The sequence below is a fragment of the Leptonychotes weddellii genome, chromosome 6 (assembly GCF_054177405.1).
Source record: "Leptonychotes weddellii isolate Sample4059 chromosome 6, ASM5417740v2, whole genome shotgun sequence".
NCBI lineage: Eukaryota > Metazoa > Chordata > Mammalia > Carnivora > Phocidae > Leptonychotes > Leptonychotes weddellii.
In genome coordinates this window covers 102798599-102815642 of record NC_138374.1, presented here as the reverse complement: position 1 = coordinate 102815642, position 17044 = coordinate 102798599, and the positions used below count along the sequence as shown (strand labels likewise).

The following is a 17044-nucleotide window of genomic DNA, read 5'->3' as shown; positions in this document are numbered from 1 at the left end:
ATAAATGAAACCACACCATCATTCTCACTGCAATTATTTGTGTAGGATATAACCAGATTTCCTTCAAAGTTTTGTTTTTGTTTTTTTTAAAGATTTTCATTTATTTATTTAACAGAGATAGCACAAGTAGGCAGAGTGGCAGACAGAGGGAGAGGGGGAAGCAGGCTCTCCGCCGAGCAGGGAGCCCGATGCGGGGCTCGATCCCAGGACCCTGGGATCATGACCCGAGCTGAAGGCAGCCGCTTAACCAACTGAGCCACTCAGGTGCCCCAAAGTTTTTTTAACAGGACAGAAAAATGAAATGGGAAGTTGTTGAAATTTGTCATTTAAAAGCTTATCAGTATAGATTATTGATCAAAAATAGCAGCAGCTCTAACCTGACAAAAGCAAAGTATCTCAAAAGAAAATTCCAACCAAAAAGACAAAATCCAATTAAAGGAGGGATTCTGAGCTTTAAATTCAAACTGCGAAAATCCCACTGTTAGTTTATATTCGGAGAAACGTGTCACTGAAAGCAAAATTTAAGAACAACTTCGTTAAAAATAAGTAATAGCAACAATAAAACAGCAAGCACTATTTGGTGTTTACTACGACACACACCATCTTAAGTACACTATTAAGAACGAACTCATTAAATCTTCCAAATACTCTCCAAGGACACAATAGAGGTAAGCTGAGCTAAGCGCATGTTGACTTTGCGGTTGGGGTGGGGAAAGACATTTTGGATCTGGCACCTTGGACACAGCTCAGTCATCAGAAGGTCTGGACCTTATTTAAAAATAGCCATAAATTTATCAGCAGCTGCCTCTCTTCCATTCTTATCTCCAGTATGCAGGTGTGTATTTGCAGGACAAGATCAACTTAAAAAAAAAAAAATACAGTTTAAGAAGCAGAAAAATCAAAACTAGCACTCCAATTTCACTTCAAATCTCAGTTCAGGACTGTCCCATTTCCGCAAAGCAAAGCACAAAACCTGAACATGCGGTCTTGTGAGCCCACTTTTGTAATGTTGGCCTGGGAACAACCAGGTGGGGCAAGTAGGGAAAATCTTAGGACGTATTTAGCTGCAGAAAGAACACAGACAAATATCAAAATGATCAGGAGTCATCTTATTTTATCTGCACATAAAATACATCTATCTGTTCAGCAACAAACACACCTGACTTCACCTACTCCAGTAAGGTTTGCCTCATGTCCTTTTACTCCTTTATTTTAGCTCACAGGTGAGTCTCTGAGCTTTCAGAGTAAGGACATGTTTCCTCGGACTCTAACCATTTTGATGGCTTTCTCGTTATTGAGATGTGTGAGAAATAGCTGGGAAACTGATACCTTCCCCAAACCGCAGGATCAGCAGATGGCCAAGAGATGTTGCCAGGGATGCCACGATTTCCTAGTTCCTCCCCACGCATATGGAACCTGGGAAACTCAACCTGAGACTAAAGAAAAGTCTTCCAACTTACATTGGAAATGTAAAGCAATTGCCACAGTCTCCCCCCGATCCCCACTTTCACACTGCACTCAAGGAGCCAGAAAGATGAGGAGGTGACCTCTGTCACTCACCATGTAGCCAGACAGGGAACCTTGTCCTGCTGCATCCAAGCACCTAGCCTGGCCCCTGGCAATGGGTGGCTGCCCTGAACACACCATTATTGAGAACCAGCTACTCATCAGGTGCTTCTGATGCATTATTCTTCCCTAATCTTTACAGCAAAGTGCTGGAAGTCTGTGTTCTCAATGCACCAAAACTGCCTCCTGCCCTCCATCACCTTCCCTCAGAAGTCTCATCCAACTTGAGGCAAGTGAACAAAGGACAGACATCACAGAAACAGGACTTACAGGACCAGAAAGTCCACAGACTGATATCCCAGCCCCAACTGTCCATGTAAAGGGTAGAACACTCATCAGCCATGGACTAGTACTCAGACGCTTCCACTAAATTACATATTTCCAAGGTACCACCCTGCCTTGGTGAGTGGGAAACTACGGTGAAGGAGGCATGGCCCCAGGAGAGGTCAAACTCAATCAAGGACAGACCAACAGGTAAACAGGTAAAGCATACCCCAGGATAAGGCACAGGTCTGCAATTCGGGGAATCTTGCTACAGGAAGCAAGGTACATACTAAATCTGAAGGACAGTGGGATTACCTAGGATTAGGAAAAAAGTAGCTATGGTAGGGTAAGGAAAAGGTTTTGGTGATTATGGCATATAGAGGGTGAAGGAGAATGAGGATCTTAGGTTGACTCAAGTACTCTGTTTAACTCGATAGGAGGTTTTTTTAACTTTTCTTTTCTTAAACCCTTTTCTTAAACTTTCTATCTTTTCTCAGCCCAGATGACTGGTCCCCACAAATAAGAAAATCTCACTGTCACGTGCAGCTCTGCAGACTAAAAGGACATGTCTGTTAATGGGAGCACTATTGGTTGTTGTAACACTGAAGAACATAAAATGGTTTTTTATACTGGTGTCTACACAACTGAGATTGAGTTAAATGAAGATTCAGTAGCAGTCATTCTACTTGTCCCTGAAAAGGGCAAACTATTCATGGATACCACCTGCTTTCTTTGCAAGGAATGAGTCATAAGACTTCTGTGCCATGTACATTTTATTTGCAAAAGGAAAATAAAAAACCTTCACAGTCTCACATATTTAAGAGCACAAACTATGGAAGGTATATGGTCTCAGTCAAAGGTAAGGAATGGTTTAACCATTACTCATTCTGAGCAGTGGGTCTCACCAAAGATTAGGTGTTCCGTCTGGCCTATTGCAGGAGTTAACCATTAACCTACGGGCTAACAATAGCCCCCACAATCCTTTCCAGCCCTCCAGGTCCATAAACGAGACACTGAAAAGGCAGGAATGCCTCCTGTTTAGAAGGCTGCAGATACGGTCAACCCCACATCAAGGTACTATCAGTAAAGGACATCTCAGAAGTCAAGATCTCAACATAGGTACCTTTTTTCAATTAATCCTGAGTCAGTAGGGGTTCACCGTAGAATATTAAGTTCTAGAATGAAACTTTCAAGAGGCATATAGAACACTTTTTAACCCTAAAACTACAAATTAGCTGTCACAGAGTGAAACTTACTCTTCTCCAGGATTAAGGGGGTTTAGACATTAGCATTATTTTCACCAGATTGATTACAACCAACTTTCTTTTGTTCTAATCAGCACCAACTAATGATATAGTGGGGGGGAAAGATCATTTATTTACTTTCCTCATATGACTACTTTAGTTTCTCGATCCTTTCTAAGTACGCTAAGCTCTGTCACTATGAGATGGTTCACTTTCTGAAAAAAGAGTCAGTCGCTTCAACTCTCCTTCACCTCCCTTGCCCTCCACAACCTCAACTCAAAAAGCTTCATCAGATTCCACAGGATAGTGGTCTCAGGATGAAAAGTGACCCCTCTATGATGGATAAATAGCTAGAGATCCTCTCAACTTGTTTGTACTTTTTCTGGGTAGGCCTAAGCCTAGGCCAGAACATAGTAGGTCCTCTGCAAATAAATACTATGTTCTCTAAGCAGTTAGAGCCAGAGGCCAGAGTTCCTGGCTTTAGTTTCTGATTCTTTAATGGTTCCTCAAGCTAGGCTGGTTGGATGAGCTTTTGCATCTTCGTGTAGGAGAACACAATGATGCTGAGAAGATTCTTCCACACTACACCAAGGGAATAATAGGAAATACCCTTTTATGGCCCTTGAAAGCTCACAGATTTAAAGCTACTAAATAGTCAAATACAAAACAATAGCCAAAAGGCACCCGAAAAGACGCTCAACATCACCAGTCCTTGGAAAAATGAAAGCCAAAACCACAGTGAGATATGACCTCGTATCCATCAGGAGAGCCACAATCCAAAAACAAAACAAAACCAAAACCAACAAACAAACAACAACAACAAAACCAGAAAATAACAAGAGTTGACAAGGATGGGGAGAAATGAGAACTTTCATGTACTGTTGATACGATGTAAAATGGCATAGTCGTTACAGAAAACAGTATGGGGGTTCCCCCCAAAATTAAAAATAGAACTGCCATATGATCCGGTAATTCCTCTTCTGGGTATATACCCAAGGGAATCGAAAGCAGAATCTCAGAGATATTTGCGCGTACCCAAGTTCACGGTGGCACTATTCACAATAGTGTGGAAGCCACCCAAGTGTGGCAGATGAATGGATGCCAATGAATGGATACACAAAACGTGGTCTCTACATACAATGGAATATGATGCGGTCTTAAAAAAGAAGGAACTTCTGATAACGCTACAACATGGATGAACTTTGAAGACATTATGCTAAGTGAAATAAGCCGGTCACAAAAAGACAAAGACAAAGACTGTAGGGTTGCACTTCTGTAAGACACCTAAAACAGTCAAATTCGTAGAAATGGAATGGTGGCTACCAGGGGCTGGGGGAGGAAGAGTTGCTCTTTAGTGGGTATAATTTTGCAAAATAAAGTTCTGGAGATCTGTTACACAACAGTGTGTGTACCAGGACACTAGTGAAATGGAAACTGCAAAATGGCTAATGGTAACCACAACCTTTTTTGAGGATTTTTTTAATCACAATTTTTTTTAAGCGTTTTTTTTTTGTTTTTTTTTAAGATTTTATTTATTTGAGAGAGAGAGAGAGCAAGCACAAGCAGGGGGAGCTGCAGAAGGAGAGGGAGAAGCAGGCTTCCCGCGGAGCAGGGAGCCCAACGTGGGGCTCGATCCCAGGACCCTGGGGCCATGACCTGAGCTGAAGGCAGATGCTTAACCGACTGAGCCACCCAGGCGCCCCTAAAATTTTTTTAAGATTCTACTTATTTATTTTATTTTAGAGAGAACGTGAGGGGTGGGAGAGGAGCAGAAGGGGAGAAGCAGAGAGGGGAGGGAGAGGGAGGAGGGAAGAATCTCCAGCAGACTCCACACTGAGCACCGAGCTCCGCACAGGGCTCCATCTCAAGACCCCAAGATCATGACCTGAGCCGAAACCAAGAGTCGGATGCTTAACGGACTGAGCCACCCAGGCGCCCCTAAAAGAATTTTTAAAACAAACAAAAACTAAGAAAAACACCAGGAATGCTGGTCCAAACACCAACTTAAACTAAAGGGATTTTAATCTTTAAATCTGATCTATATATTTAGCTAAAAAGTGACATGGTCTGGGATAGGAAGCAGCAGAAAAACCTAAAAGGTAGTTGGGGAAAGCCACAGAGCAGAGGTTGAAAACTGGCAGCCTCAGAGGGTAACGCAGCCCACAAACATTCGTTTGTTCATCTGTTCAACAAGCCTCCACTGAGCACCTATCATAGGCCAGGCGCTGTTCTAGGTGCTGGGCATACAGCAGTAAACAAAACAGATTAAAAACCTTGCTTACATTCTCATGTTTTGTTTGGCCCAGATAGTTTTAAAATTTGAATGCTATGCCACTATTTAAAAAATCAAAATGCGGGGCGCCTGGGTGGCTCAGTCGGCTAAGCGACTGCCTTCGGCTCAGGTCATGATCTCAGGGTCCTGGGATCGAGCCCCGCATCGGGCTCCCTGCTCGGTGGGAAGCCTGCTCCTCCCTTTCCTACTCCCCCTGCTTGTGTTCCCTCTCTCGCTTTCTCTCTCTCTCTCTGTCAAATAAATAAATAAAATTTAAAAAATAAAAAAATAAAAATCAAGATGTTTCACATAAAAATACAGATTTCCATTTGCTCTTGGGAAAAAAAAAAAAAAAGATCTGATTGCACCGGTCCGAATTTCAGCCTAGCAACAAGTTGCTGGGATTGAAGTGATCACCCCCCAACAGGGAAGCACTCTCTGGTGTGACTACAGGCATGCTTCAGTCATTTATTCTGCCTGCCTAGCCCTAGAAATCTGCACTGAATTTCGGGCTCAGATGCCAAGTCAGGCTTCACAGAGTTTGAACACATCTGCCACTACTAGCTATTTGACTTGAATGAAACGGTCTTCCTCAGTTTCCTCATCTGTAAAATGGAGTAATAATGGCACCTACTTCATAGCGTTGCCACAAAAATTAAATGAGGCATTATATGCAAAGTGTTTAGCATAGTGCTTGGCACAGAGCCAGTCCTCATTAAATCCTTGCTATTCTTATTATTTGTTTTTGTGTTTGTTTACAATCTCATCTTCACTATCATCATCATCATTATTATTGCAAGAAAAACAATTAAAATAGGGAGGGAATTCCAGGACTCACCCAACTGTGAAAGATGCCCTCCTTACACCACCCCTGCCCCTAACAGTTTTTCTTTTCTTTTTTTTCCCCCCCATCTGGGATAATTTTGAGAGTTCCCTTAGGAACCCCAGGTAGTCTTTTACCATCTGGACGCTCCCCCAAACACGATTTCCAGAGCAGCAAGCATATTACCCCAGAGAGCAAAATTAGTAATCTTGAGATTGTCCTTAAACAGAGTAAAACACCCCATTTGAAAAGGCAACAAACCAAGTGCTTGATATGGACTCTCGAGGCTCTCCGCAGAGATATCATGAGAGGGACCGTGATTTTAAGGTGTGCTGCACACAGGAGCCCTGCGAGCGCATGAGAAATGCTCTGGGCTCCTCACCCACCAGCCCATAGCCAGACCGTATGAGAAAAGGTGTTTCGAAATTGCAAAATGGGCTGAGAGCAGTCGTCTGCAGGAGGAACGCATGAACCACTGGTTTTCCAGGGAACGTGTTAAAATGCAGACTCCAAGGCTCCACCACTGGAGAGTGTGACTCCCCACGTCTGGGGTCCCTTGCAGGGACCTACTTTTAATGAGCTTCCTGGTGGATGGGGCTAGGTCTGGAGGAGATGCCTAAGTGTGCCCACACCTCCATCACCAGATCCAGCCTTGCCCCCTTCACCCCAGCTCACACCAACCGCTGCATGGTGCTACCCCACTGTGTATAACACCACACGTTACAACTCCAAAACAGAGGCACTGTGTGCCCTCCGGACCCTCCTGGTACAGAGGACGTGAGCCCCCCTCAACTCCGTGTGAGCACCAGAACAGGCACTCAGGGCACTAGGGTAAAGTCACATGCTCAGCAGAAACCCTCTTGGCTCTGTTCACTGTCCTGGCCGTGTCCTCGCTCTACGGTCAACACTAAACAAGCATCGGCCTCCTGCCACCACCCATGGCCGTAACTGAGCAGCAGAACTAACCACAAGGAAAGAAATTCCTCCTCCCAATATAGCTTCTAACTTAAAAAAAATGGACACATGGCCCAGGGAATGGCATCTTTTCAATCAATGCCTTTTGACCACTCAGCTATCCAAAACTGCATAGAAAGATCCCTCCATAAGCAGAAAAAGCCTTATCTCAGAATAAAGGACAATGAAAAATTCACCCACTATTTAACTGAGGGTTTTTTTTAAACTCAGTTCAGCGTATACATTGCCATTTTAATCCCATAAAACAGATTTTATTTCCTTTTCTCAGAAATGGCTTGCTATATATCATTGCTCTTGGAAAAGTAACATTTAACAAAATAACAACTTTCCTGGCCAAAATGCCATTAGGCCGATTTTCTCACGTAGTGCTTGTCCTGTATCTGATAAAGGGGGTTGTGCCCGACTTTCAAAAAGCTCCTGATACCTGGGTAGAAGTCTTCTGAACCCCTCCTGCCAAAACTTAAAAGCAGGAAGTACACCTCCACCTCTCCCCAGAGGAGCCAGGCTTCCCCCACCCACGCCATCTGCCACCCCCAGGTTCTCAAGAAAAATCTCCCTGGACTGCCACAAGCATAAGGTGACAAGGCCAGTCACTAAATAATTTAAGAACAAATCATTTGCCTCTCCAGTTTCTTCACCCTTCCCACCCACTTCTGACAGTTAAAGTCATAATACTGGGGCACCTGGGTGGCTTAGATGGTTAAGCATCTGCCTTCGGCTCAGGCCATGATCCCAGGGTCCTGGGATTGAGCTCTGAGTCAGGCTCCTGGCTCAGCGGGGAGTCTGCTTCTCCCTCCTCCTCTCCCCCTGCTTATGCTCTCTTCCTCTCTGTGTCTCTGTCTCAAATCAATAAATAAAATCTTTAAATAAAGTCATAATACTAAATGGGTAGAAATAATTTCTGTACAATGTTTGTTTTGTTTTGTCATAGTGATAGTCTAAGAGGCCGAGGGATATATACAAATTGAAAAGTCATTCACACCGTGTCAGTCTCCCCTTCGCAAGGATGACAGTGACCAATGAAATACGCTGCCCTCCCCACTAGAACAAGTTTAAAAGAATCATCACTGCAAAACGTATGCCAGGCAGACAGTACATTTGCCAAAATCCCCAGCATTCCTGTCAAACGAATGGCTTACTAAAATATGTTGACTTCCATTTGGACACCACCATTCTTGCCATATTAGCACCAGAGCAAAACAAACACAAAATGTGGTTTGGTAAAGAGTGTTTGAAGTTACCTGTGTTACTAAATGCTTACCCAGGTAATCCATATTGCTACCAAGCCTATAAATATTTATTTTCTTTGAGGACAGAATCAAATGGAAACAGAAAAGCAGTGTATGTTTGAAAGCACTGGATTAACTCTGATACAAGAAAAAAAAAAAAAACCTCAGTGAGACAGGCAGGTATTAAGGGTCCCATCTAGAATAATTCTAATCTTTCCGAATAGAAAAGTCATACACATTCCTTTGTTATCATCATATCCCAGCTTAAAAGCAATTCCCCTTCTTTACCACCATCTCCATCCATCTCCTGCTACCCCCGGCATCCTGGATTCCTAGCTTCCTCAGCATGCCCTGCATGTAGGTGTCCACTCTCCACCCCTCTCAAAGCCCGTGTTACCTCTCTCCTTCTGGACACATTCCTTCTCTTCTTTCTTCCTGGAGGTCCCGTTCACCCTTCCAGGCTCAGCTACTTCCTCTTCTGCTAACGTAGCCTCATATCATTCAGGCAAATGCAATCAGTCCTGCCTCTGCAATATTGTATTCAAATCACTTACAGCAGTCATCAACCCTGCGTATCTACTTCCTTCTGCCTTAACAGCTCGACCATCTCCATTCTGTGAAAGCAGGGGAGGTGCACTATAATGCTCTTCCCAAAAAGCAGACTTTATGTATGCATTACAAAATGCAGGATGTTTCTTCCTCTCTGAAATCATTACTGTGCCAAAACTTAAGGAACCTAAATAGAGAAGGGCAAGCCCTCCCTCGAGGACACCCCGCTGCAACACGGACCACTGAGGTTAAGACTAGTTAAAGACCAAGTTCAGTCCAGTCAGTCCATCCACTGAATCGAAAGCAGCAGCTTGAGATGCTCCTGCTGGTCAACTCACCAAATTTAATGAGGATAACAGCTAAAATAGCTAAAGAAAGAGTTATCTTAACCACCCACACCCAAAAATCTTATCACAGCACTCACCAGGAGCCATAAATGAAAAGAGGCAAGAACAAAGCAACAAAGTAAAATGTATCTTTCTTCTAAGATGAAACGGAAGGGGGGAAAAAAATGGAAGCAGGAAGAGGAGGGCAGGAAAGGAAAGGCTTAAAATATATAAAGTTTATAATAAAGTCTTCTTAAAAAGGGACTTGAAATACGAAGAATTTACAAGAAGATTCTTTAAAGAAGGAACCATGCGGGGCGCCTGGTGGCTCAGTGGGTTGTGTCTGCCTTTAGCTCAGGTTATGATCCCAAAGTCCTGGGATCGAGTCCTGCATCGGGCTCCTTGCTCTGCGGGGAGCCTGCTTCTCCCTCTGCCCCTCCCCCTGCTTGTGCACCTTCTCGCTCTCTCTCTGAGAAACAAATAAAATCTTTTTAAAAAATAAAGAAAGGAAGAAGGAACCATGCTTTGGTATCTTTTCATAACTCCTAACCTACCATTTCTACTTCACCTAGCAACACAGGAAATTCTTAATAATGCTTGCTGGTCCGTAATAAATGGAAGTAACTTCCTAATATATTTTAATATAGTCCAAGCGACAGTTTGAAAAGGAGAGATGTCCAAATAACTAAAAAAAATTCTTATTTTTTTTTTTAAGATTTTATTTATTTATTTGAGACAGAGAGAATGAGAGACAGAGAGCATGAGAGGGAGGAGGGTCAGAGGGAGAAGCAGACTCCCTGCCGAGCAGGGAGCCCGATGCGGGACTCGATCCCGGGACTCCAGGATCATGACCCGAGCCGAAGGCAGTCACTTAACCAACTGAGCCACCCAGGCGCCCAAAAAATTCTTATTTTAGATACTAAAGTATTCTTATTTGTATAATAGGCTAACACTAAATTGTTCTTATTTATTCACTGAATCTATCCTGCCCAGACTTCTGCTAGGTCACAGAGATAATTGCTTGTACAAACTATTTTTCTAGTAGCATATAAAAGGAAAGCTCTTTCAAATTAATCTGGACTATTAATATTCACACGAAGAGTTTAACCCTCCTACCCCATGAAATCTTTTATTTGAGATATAAAAAAGGCAAAGCAGTCAGGTACGAATTAAAGGTCTGCCCATTCTTTGGTGGAGATGCAATGGGCAGATGAAGAGCCAGGCTTCAGGAAAGGACAGGAGGGAAAGAATGTCTACAGACCTCAGCACTTACCATGTATCAGGCCTTCTGGGTAGAAAATATTATGGACTTCATATCTAGAAGCCCTGTGTTCTTCCCTTTTAAAAAATTCTCTCCAAGCTACACTTAAACAATTTTTGAAAATATGGTAACACTAAAAATGACAAAACTGAAAAGGTTTCAGAATGCTTTTACTTTAAACCGAACTGTGGCAAGCAATAACATCAAGTCATAGACTCCAGTAGCAGAGAAAATACAGAACACATTAAGAATGATGCAAGAGGTTTGGGTAGGAAAGGTTCAAGAAAAGGAATTGAGAGTTTTCAGCAAAACAGAATTCGAAGACTTCAGGATGGCTGGAATCTGAAAGCAAGATGGCAGGCAGTTCAGCAGCAGGTGGGAAGAGAATGAGTACAAACGCATTCCTCATCGCATCCACCCACGTCCACTGCACCAGATTCTGATGGTCATCTTTCCACAGTGGGAACACAAGAGCAGGCTAAATGCACTCTACAGGCCCCTTCCACTCCCCACTTTTACTGGTCTGCATGCCTCAGAGACTTTCCTCCATCACTTTGACTTGCTGAGTTTATTGGGATCGGTCTTGTGATTAAGAGGCTTGTAAATAAATACAAGACATTTCACCAGTTCACTCAAATGTTTTACTGCCTGACCTCCTGCTTGGAGGTTACACATGGAGCTGATGAAAAGAATGTCATAAGCATTCTTTTCTACCCACCTGGACTAAATTGTTATTTACCCCAGGCTAGCATCTCTTTAAAGGAGCTAAAATGCCTGCCTTGCTTTTTGTAACACAAGGGGAAAAATAAAGCAGATTCACCATGACTGCCAGGTCCACATGTCATTTCATAGAGGAATTTTAGGGAAAAAGAGTCATCCGTTTTCCTAACTTGAGAATGAAGTTTACCTTTGGAAGTGGCAGTTAAAAAGAAGAAAAAAAACATGGCTAGATGCAATTTAAAAATGTTTTGTTGAAAAGGCATTAATCAGGGGCACCTGGGTGGCCCAGTCAGTTAAGCGTCTGACTCTTGACTTCGGCTCAGCTCATGATCTCAGGGTCGTGAGACTGAACCCCCTGTTGGGCTTGGCACTGAGCAGTGGAGCCTGCTTAAAATTCTCTCTCCCCTCCGTCTGCCCCTCCTCTGCTCATGTTCACGCTCTCTCTCTCAAAAAAAGAAAAAAGGCGTTAATCAGTGCAAGGTTCATGGTACACATGACATGTTAACAGTGTCAATAAAAAGACCTTTCATATAAACGTGTACGCATGTAAGTTGTTTTCATAAAGTATCTGACAATTCCTTAATTAGTGGCAAAAAGGACTTCTTAGTCACCTACTTTAGCTCCTCTATAGAAAAGAGCTTTTTGAAAAGACAATTTAAAACAGCAGATCCCTAACTTTTGTAAAAAAAAAAAAAAAAAACTTATGAATACTAACTAGAGGACAGTTAAATAAATAGAAACAAAAAAGAACAAGAAGCATTCAATAGGAAAATCTCTTAAAGATGGCAAAAGATGGGCGCCTGGGTGGCTCAGTCGTTAAGCATCTGCCTTCGGCTCAGGTCATGATCCCAGGGTCCTGGGATCGAGCCCTGCATCGGGCTCCCTGCTCCTTGGGAAGCCTGCTTCTCCCTCTCCCACTCCCCCTGCTTGTGTTCCCTCTCTCGCTGTCTCTCTCTGTCAAATAAATAAAATCTTAAAAAAAAAAAAGGTGGCAAAAGAAACAGAGAAAGCATGGGGAATACTGATCAAGCATGTGTCCCCAATTTGTCAGAGCTACCTAAAACCATGTTTCGTAAGACTTGTTTTGCTATATTAAATTTGCAAAATAAAATAAACTGAAAGCTTTGGGGATCATTTTTTCACAAGTTTGAGAGATTTCATATCAGTAATATAGCAACGTTAAGACTCAAAACTAGCTTTCATTAAATATGGAATGGCCAATTTGGGGGTTGGAGCGATCATTACTAAGGCAAGTTTTAGAGTAAACCAGTGTCTCCTTTTCAAAAAGGGTAACTTGCAAAATGACTGATCAACAGCTGATTCAACAGACTCAAATGATTACTTATGTTCAGAATACTAACATCCAGACCAGTAGAATATAACCAAAGAATGCATATACAACGAAGGCTTTCTATCAGGTTCTGAGACAAACTTGCTTTCCTAATTACATTTGTCTGACATCAGCATTAAAAACAAACAAAAAAATAGCTAAGATTCCTTGAGTCTACACCAAATAGCGTTAAGTGTGGATAGCAGACTCCAGGCTATTTTAAATTAAGAACACAAATAGTGTAAAATGAAGACCACCAATAAATACATATACATAAAAAATTAATTAATTAATTAAGGAGGAGGAGGAGGAATGATGAGAAAGTTGCAAAAACTTTACTTGTAAACAAGATAACCAATTGTGAAATTAAACGTCATGGCACTTTTAGTGATTTACTGTGCAACTTTATGTGTAACACTTAATAGAATTGCAGGTGATATCAGTTACATTTAAAATTATGCCAAGACAAGACTGAGAGGAAAAAGGAGGCAGCCACTAGCCCTATTAAAAAGCAGGGAGGGGCACCTGGATGGCGGAGTCGGTTAAGTGACTCTTGGTTTTGGCTCAGGTAGTGGTCTCAGGGTCGTGAGATCAAGCTCTGTGTGAGATCGAGCTCTGTGTCAGGCTCTGCACTCAGCGTGGAGTCTGCTTAAATTTTCTCTCTCCCCCTTTCCCCTTGACCCTCCCCCCTCACACTCCCCCAGAGAGCTCTCACTCGCACTCTCTCTCTCTAAAATAATAAATCTTAAAAAAAAAAAAAAAGGGCAGGGAAACACCAACTCAAGATTTTTTTTAACTGCAATGGTGATCAGAAGCTATGTTCCAAAATAATGAAAATTATTCTGCCTTTTAAGACTCAATCATACATATGAAGCATCTAAACATATAGAAGACTAATAAACTATGAATCCTTGGGTGATTCTGACATTTGCACAATATAGGATCTAGAGAGACAGGCATGATCCATTTTTATAAAAGCAGTGACCTGCGGCCTTGCATCTAAAAGTCAACATAATCTTTCATAGGAACACATCTGCTTTCCCACCCTCCTCCCCTATCTTCCCATTTTCCTTACACATCCTTATTGGTAGTCTTTCTTAACCAAGAATGAACCCAAAGTAATCACTGTAACTGGCCCCATGGATTCGACAACTGAGGGCCCTGTGGGCAGTTTCTATGAGGCCCCCAGAGGGATGGGAGCCCAGGTGTCCAGTGGCATTTCCTAGGCAGCTGGTCCCAGGAACAATGGCCACTATAAAGCCTGGAGCTCTTTCCTCTTGCTGAGTCTTCTGCCTCAAACTCCTGTCACTAAGCATAGAGCTGGGGATCTCTTTTTGCACTAAAATAGTATTTAAAAGAGTAGGTTCAGGGGCGCCTGGGTGGCTCAGTCATTAAGCATCTGCCTTCAGCTCAGGTCATGAACAGGGTCCTGGGATCGAGCCCCGCATCGGGCTCCCTGCTCAGCAGGAAGCCTGCTTCTCCCTCTCCCACTCCCCCTGCTTGTGTTCCTGCTCTCGTTGTCTCTCTGTCAAATAAATAAAATCTTTAAAAAATAAAATAAAATAAAAATAAAAGAGTAGCTTCATTCTATAGTATGCTATGTAAGAGAAATAGGCTTTCACCAACTAGTTGAGAACTTAAGCACGGTTTCTATAGGAAAATCAATTCCTGGTTCCGGGCTAATTGATTTACAAACTCCTGGGCCACTCCTTCATAAAGTGAAGCTAGAAGTGGAAACAGTATGTATGTTTCAAAGGAGTAATAGCAAAAGAGAGCAATTTGTATCAATAAAAACAAACTGTGTCTGTGTTTTCATCTGTGTGTGTGTGTGTGTGTCTAGAATGAAAAAAAATAAAGATTTTTGGTTAAATTAAGATCCAGTTAGAGTGGAAAGTAAGCAACATAACGTATGCTTCTAAAAATATGAAAGGATTCAAAATATAATAGGATCAAATGAAAGATAACATACATACTGCGAAATCTATTTTTTTTCAGACAACAGTAGTCCCTCCCCTCATTGTGAGGGATACATTCCAAGACCTCCAGGGGATGCCTGAAACCTCCAGATAGCACTGAACCGTATAGATGTGTTTTTTTCCTATACATACCTACCTGTGATAAAGTTTAATTTATAAATTAGGATTAACACAATAACAGAACAATTATAATATACTGCAATAAAAGTTATGTGAATGTGGTCTCTCAAAATACCCTGCTTACCATGCTCACCCTTTCTTCTTCTTCTTCTGTGACAGGAGATGATAAAATGTCTGAGATGAAGTGAGGTAAATGATACGGGCATTGTGATGTACGGTTAGGCTACTACTAACCTTCTGAGGAGAAGGAGAATCATCTGCTTCCAGACCACGGATGACTGTGACTTGGGCTACTGTATGCTCCCATCCAGCAACCCGTACCTAAAAGCTACAGCTCCCTGTTTGGAAATCAATGACCCACCTCCCAATCTTCTCTTTTCTCTCTCGTTCACCACGCACTGCTTTCTAGACTGGAGGTTTCCAGCCTAGAATATGAACCACCCCAGTTTCTCAAATTATTTCAAAATAAGTTATGAAATTCTCAAAAAAGAACAATGTAATAAGCATTTGCTATAAAGAATTCTGCAGCATAGGGTGTCAAGAAACCTAAAACCCTTGAGATGATGTTGCAGTTCCCAAAAGGATACAAATCACAGCTCAGGAGAAGCCAAAGAAGCACATATGTGACATACAGCAACCTACAAATACTTTCAAGATGAACACAGTAACAGCAATACCATGAAATCTCTGCCAAGAGATCTGAAAGTCATGCCACACTGTCATGAAAATAATGTTTTGCAGAGGGCAATGGAGAGACAGCAGGATATGTATCCTTTTCTATGGGACAGACTTCTGCTATTTACACTAGTCACCTCACCCCAGAGCTTGCCACTCTGACAGGGCAACATCCAATACTACCTAAAGCTCTGAAAATACATCCAAACACCAACATTAATTTCAATGAATGTTACAACAAGTACAGTACATACATTATAACCCCATTTTTCATAGGAATGAGAGGTAAATGCCACAAAATCATGGAAACAAAACGAACTATCACTACAAAAAAATGTTAAACCTAAGATTTAAGTATGACACTTGAATCTATTCCTGGACAAAAATGAATCAGACAACTAGTAGTTTCTTCTGAGAAGAGTAACAGCACAGAGGCTTCCTTCTTTGCTCTGACCACAAATTCAACCGCAGGGATGAAACAAAAACTCTTCTAGAACTACTGAATTTTCAAAGAACTGTGGAGTTAGGAACCTAAGGAATCATATTCTATTAGACCAACTAACTCACGACAAAGACAAGGAAACGGAGTCATGAGTGGCTCAGTAACTTGCCTAAAACCGAAATAGCTAATTAGTGGCCGAACTAGGGACTCAGGTTTCTGAAATTCCACAGGAGTGCCCTTTCCACTCTACCACGTGGGAGACGATGGGGGATGGTTGGAGAGTTTGCAAAAATTCAAAATGGACGTGGCCCGTTGCACATCTGCCCAGAGTGGTTTCATCTTACATCGCCTAAGGGACTCTCATGTGATGAGCCAGTCACTTCATAATGGTGCTTTTAATGGGTAGTGGCTTTTTTTTTTTTAGACCTATGTGTGATCAAAGTGATTAAAATCAAGTTGGAATTAAAGTGTACACATACCAACAGTAATCTAAATACCATTCAAAGAAGTCACTGTTTGTCTTTCTAGGTCAAAAAGTAATTTATGGAAAAAATATCCATATAATGGATATTTTAATGGATCCAATTACCAGTAAAATAGGCACGATAAGGAGACTACCTTTAAAATCTGTTTAGTAAGGACTTGAGGTCCCCAGACATTAAAAGAAATATATATATATATAAATTATATATAAGAAAATACATATATATAAAAAAAAGAAATTATTTATATATATATATGTATATATATATACACACACACATACAGCTAGCTTTAGTAGAGAAGTTCTTTGAGTGCCTGGGTGGCTCAGTTGGTTAAGCATCTGCCTTTGGCTCAAGTCATGATCCCAGGGTCCTGGGATTGAATCCTGTGTCAGGCTCCCCTGCTCAGCGGGGAGTCCACTTCTCCCTCTCCTTCTACCCCTCCCCCCTTGCTCGTGCTCTCTTGCACTCTCTCTCTCATGTGCTCTCTCTCTCAAATAAATAAATAAAATCCTTAAAAAAAATAACATAAAAGAAAGTAATGAAGTAGCAGAGAGCAGGTGATGTAAATGGGTAAGGCACAATGGTGCACTTTATCCAAGAGGACAGCAGGAAAGCCCCTGCCATCAGACAGGAAAGCTTCAGTCAAGACATAAGAACCAGAATAGATTTTCAGGAAATCTGGAGATTTCTGTCTGGGTGCAAACAGTGGCTTCTGTCTACATATATCAGGTTTGGCCTTTTGCTTTTTTGCCCATTAAGGAACTTGATTTTATGAGTTCAATCAGGA

General features: G+C 42.0%; 1 protein-coding gene across 1 annotated transcript in view; it reads right to left on the bottom strand.

The window, feature by feature from the left end:
• Nucleotides 1–9419, bottom strand: part of PTPN14 (protein tyrosine phosphatase non-receptor type 14) — a 192844-nt gene extending 183425 nt beyond the window's left edge. Inside the window, exon 1 of the mRNA XM_081824800.1 lies at nucleotides 8771–9419. The gene's annotated coding sequence lies outside the window, so the exon portion shown is untranslated. The remainder of the gene's footprint in view (nucleotides 1–8770) is intronic.
• Nucleotides 9420–17044: the final 7625 nt, after the last annotated feature.